A 5,000-nucleotide genomic window follows, 5' to 3' on the forward strand; every position below is an offset into this window, starting at 1 on the left:
TCAAACGAAAAGGGAAAAAAGGGAGAAAAAGGAAAGGGAAATGAATTGAAATGGATGGGCGTGGGACGGACAGGAGAGAGAGAGAGAGAGAGAGAGGACAGGACAGAATATGACCACGAAAAAAGGGTGGAAACGGGAAAAAGCAAATTGTGTGTGTGTGTGTGTGTGTGTGTGTGTGTGTGTGTGTTTGGACAGATGATGTTTGTCTGTATGTCTGTTTGTTTGTTTGTTTTTCGTTACCGTGTTGCCTCAGACTCACGTATTGTTGTTGTTGTTGTTGTTGTTGTTGTTGTAGGCTTAGGGGCGGCATAGTTTTTGTTGTTGTTTTGTGTTTTTGTCATTTGTTCTTTTCCTTTTATTTGTGTTGTTTTTGCTGTTATTTTTTTCTTTTATCAATTTTGTGTGTTTAATATTTGCACTGTGCTTTGTTTTTCGTTTCGTGTTATTGTGTTATTTGTGTTCTTTTGCTGTTATTGCTGTTATTGTGTTCTATATATATCTGTGTTGTATTGTTCTGCAGAGGGGAGGAAGGGAGTGGCAGGCATGGGGGGGGGGGGGGAGTGTTGCCTTGCCTTGTGCTGCGGAGGGGAGGAAGGGAGTGGCTAGCAGGGGATCGGATCGGAAGTGTTGCCTTGTGTTGTCCTACGGAGGGGAGGAAGGGAGTCTCAGGGGGGGAGTGTTGCCTTGTGGTGTGCCGTCTCATGTAAATTCAACCTCCTACCCCCTCCTCTTCCCTCTCTCCTCCTCCTCCTCCTCCTCTTCCTCCTCCTCTTCCTCTTCCTCCTTTTCCCACAAGCCAAGTCAGACACACACGACAGCATTTTAATCACATTTCACCACACGGATTATTCCTCGCCTGTAATATTTAGTGGACACATCACACGGGGCCTGAAACAATGGATTACGAGTTTAAGTAATCACCCGCCCAGAGCTGTGAGTGATGTGGAGTCAGGAGGGAAGGGACGGGAAGGGATGGGATAGGGAAGAGAAGGGGAGGGAAGGGACGGATTTGGATGGGAAATGATTATGGTGAAATAGGTGCGCTGTGAGTGATGAGTCAGGAAGGATGGGAGAAAAGGGGAAGGGACGGGAAGGGAGGAAAGGGGAAGGGATGGGATAGGGAAGAGAAGGGGAGGGAGGGAAGGGACGGATTTGGATGAGAAATGATATCATGAAATCATTAAACTGTGAGTGATGAGTCTGGAAGGAAGGGAATGGACGGGAAGGGAGAGAAGGGAAAGGGATGGGATAGGGGAGGAAAGGGTATGGAAGGGAAAGGAATGGATGTATTAGGATGCTGTAAGGGATAAGTCAGGAAGGAAGGGGCGGAATGGAGGAGAGTGGAAGGGGAAAGAAAGGACAGAAAAGAGAAGGGACGGTAATATGATGGAAGGGAAGGGATGGGAAAGGAATGGAAGGGAGGAAAGTGGAAGGGATTGGATAGCAGAAAGAAATGACATGCAGGGAAGGGACAGAGAGGAAGGGAATGGAAGGGAATATGATGGAAAGGGTTAAGATGGGATAGTTGAAGATGGTTAGGAATCGGAAGGGAATAGAAGGGAAGGGAAAGGATGAGATGGGATAGGATGGAAAGGGATGAGATGGAACAGTTTGGGATGAGAAAGGGAGAGAATGATAAAGAAAGGAAGTTAAGGGAAAGGAGAGAGAGAGAGAGAGATTGATATGAAGGAAAAACTACAAGATAAGAACAGCAATTAAAGAATAAAAAAAACGTTCATTGATTAGGGATTACATGTTCGTGTGTTCGTATGTACGTACACACACACACACACACACACACACACACACACACACACACACACACCATATTCGTATAAGCTTTAACTAACCTTGACCATATTAATTAAGTTTCAGAGAGAGAGAGAGAGAGAGAGAGAGAGAGAGAGAGAGAGAGAGAGTGAGAGTGAGAGAGAGTATATGGACGCCTAATTGAATTCGTCTAGCAGCAATTAATTTCTACTTTTTTTATAATCTTTCCTATTAGTTTTGTTATTTATTTCAACGGTTATTCATTTATTCATTCAGTTATTCACATATTCACTCATTTATTCATTTGTATGTTTATTTGTTTAATTCACGCATTTAATTAACTACTTACTCTAAACCCATTACTCCTATTTTTACTACTAACCTATTACTAATCTTTTCCCTACTTTTTACTAGTTTTACATTTACTATCAATCTATGACTATCCTTTTCCCAACCTGTTACTACCGGTACTACTATTAATATCATCTCATAACTAACCCTTTCCCAGCCTATTACTACCACTATTACTATTACTACCACTACTACTACCACTACCAACTTATATAACCAACTACTATTTTTTTTATGGTCTAACTCTTAGCCTGTTACTTCTACCTCTTTCTCAATCTATTACTACCACTGTTACTACAACCATCAACGTACTTATTTTTACAGTAAAGGAAACCGCTCAACTAACTAACTCAAAATAAAAAAAAAAAGCTTCTCATTGCAGTTCCTTGTATTGCTCATTCCTTTCTCTTCCTTCTCTCTGGTTATCCCTTCTTTCCCTCCCTCCCTTCCTTTCTTCCTCTTCCTTCCCTCTTTCTTACTCTTTTATTCCTCACTAATTTCCTCCCTTACTCCTTCTTCTGCTCTTCCCCCTTCCTCCCTTTGGTCAGTCCTCCCTTCTTTCTTCCCTTTCTCTTCTCTCTGTTTAGTATTTCCTCCCTTTCTCTTCTACTTCTTCCTCTGGTAAGCTCTTCTTCTCTTCCTCCCTTCATTATCTCTATGGTCAGTTCTCCTTCCCTCCCATCACTATATCACCAAAGAATGAATCCTATAGAAGAAACTAGAAAAGAGAAGTAGAGTGCCCATAGGAGAGGCCAATCAGTCCCCGATCGCTTTATACACCAACCATTTCTCTAAGCCGAAGTCAGGGTCGCTGGGAGGCACTGAGACGCTCGTGTGCTATCTAGGAGGAAGATATCGAAGAGCCAATGGGCGCTGCTGATAGGGAGGGAGATAGCGGTGGTGGTGATGGTGATGGTGGTGGTGGTTTAGTCTGGTGTTGGGTGTGTCGGAAGGTTGAGTGAGGGAGGGCCGAAGTGTGTTGGGTGATGGTTGTTGCGGTGGAAGCGTTCGTGTGTGTGTTGAGTGATATTTTGGAGAACTTACGAGGATAGTGAACGCTGTCTTTCTTTATATAATAGGCTGCCTTCCTTTCTTTATTTTTTCAACCCGGGGGGGGGGGGGGAGAGAGAGAGAGAGAGAGAGAGAGAGAGAGAGAGAGAGAGAGAGAATTTGATTTTACTTGATTTGATTACACTGAAAAAAGAGAAATTCAGAAACGAAAGGAAAAATGAAGGGAGGAAAAAAGAGGGAAAGAGGAGGATGGTAAAGGCGACAAAAACAGACAGACAGACACAGACACAGGAAAAGACAGATAAACAGACATACATTTCGACTCTTACCCAGATCCCTCTAGTGACAGAATCTATCGCATCCTGAAACATAATCGAAGCCCTTGTTACTTGCCCACTCCATAAGCACATACCTACATCAACTAACATAATACACATACATATATGCACATACTCCCCTACAGTAGCTTTGATGATGCTCGGAAAAGACGCCCGCTTATCTGCTTGTATCTAGGAGAGGTATTTATTAGTGTGGGAGACGTTAGGTTCAAAGGGGACGCCTCCAAAGCTCATGGGTCGTTGAGATTAACTTATTGTGCATGAATTTGTTTATAATGAAAAAAATGAGGGTAAAAAAGAAGAATCAAGAGGAGAAAATGGACAGTGAATTGAATATATGAAGGAGAAAGAAGAGGAAAAGGGAGGAAGAGGAAAAGGACGAAATCGATGAAAAGGAAGAGAATGAAGAAGAAAAGACAAAAAAGGAAAACAAAAATGATCAGAGGAGAAGGAGGAAAATGAATAAAGGAAAAAGGAGGAAGAGAAAGAAGATGAAAACACTGAATAGGAAGAGAATGTAAAGGAAAAAAAAGAGGAAGAAGAGGAGGAGGAGGAAAAGAACAGAGAGAGAGAGAGAGAGAGAGAGAGAGAGAGAGAGAGAGAGTTATCCAAGTGTCTGTGTCTTCTCGTCTTTATCTGCCTCGAGTCTATAGAGGAGGAGATAAGGATGATATGGAATGGAAAAAAAAATGATAAAAAAAGTACGAGTTGGTAAAAATAAATACAAACAATAACTATAATAATGATAATAGTGATAGATGTGACGATAACAAGAACAGCAACAATAATAATAACAAGATGATAACGATGATGATAACGATAATAGTCGGTTATTTCAAAAGGTGTTTACTGTAGTTTGTGACACGTAATTGTGGATCATCTATCGAAATGGGGAATGGTGAAATGGGATGAAATTCTGCTCTTTTTCAATGATGATGATGACAATGAGGAAGGAAGATAATAATAATAATAATAATAATAATAATAATAATAATAATAATAATAATAATAATAATAATACGTTTTTTTTTTCATTCGCTTCGCCTTTCCTAACATGTTTTTTTAATAAGGTTGAATCTGCCGTGAATACCATTTTTATTTTGTTTATTAAGTTATCCTTTAATTTTCACATATACGTCTTCTCATTTTCCTCGTTTTCTTTCATTAATTTCCGTTTTTCGTGTTTCAGCATAATTTTTTAGACTCACAACTTATTTTTTTCTATATTCTCAAAGTCGTCGGCTCGTAACTATAATATTTTCTTGAAGGTGATATTTAATTGTTTTCTTCCTTGATACGATTTTTATTTATTGTGGTTTTGTATGAGTTTTCGCCGTATATTTGTTTCGTTTAATGTGTGTTTTGGGTGCGCAAGTTTGTTTGGGGTCCACCGCGCGCTGAGTTCTGATAGGAATTGTTTGTGAGTTTTGTGGTTCTTCTTTTTCTGCTTCCTCTTCTTCTCCTTCCTCTTCTTCTTCTTTTTCTTCACTATCTTCTTCTTCTTCTTCTTTTTCTTCGTCTTTTTCTTCT

At 40.4% G+C, this 5,000-nt stretch overlaps 1 protein-coding gene across 2 annotated transcripts in view; it reads left to right on the forward strand.

Moving 5' to 3' along the window:
- Positions 1-5,000, forward strand: part of LOC126989866 (protein phosphatase 1 regulatory subunit 14B-like) — an 86,103-nt gene that overhangs the window by 34,702 nt on the left and 46,401 nt on the right. The window contains exon 1 of one of the 2 annotated variants that reach the window (XM_050848489.1): positions 3,036-3,095. The exons of the other annotated variant lie outside the window; for it this stretch is intronic. The gene's annotated coding sequence lies outside the window, so the exon portion shown is untranslated. Of the gene's footprint in view, positions 1-3,035; positions 3,096-5,000 lie in introns of those variants that run through there. 2 annotated transcript variants of the gene reach the window in all.

This window comes from Eriocheir sinensis, unplaced genomic scaffold (genome assembly GCF_024679095.1).
Source record: "Eriocheir sinensis breed Jianghai 21 unplaced genomic scaffold, ASM2467909v1 Scaffold135, whole genome shotgun sequence".
Taxonomy (NCBI): Eukaryota; Metazoa; Arthropoda; class Malacostraca; order Decapoda; family Varunidae; genus Eriocheir; species Eriocheir sinensis.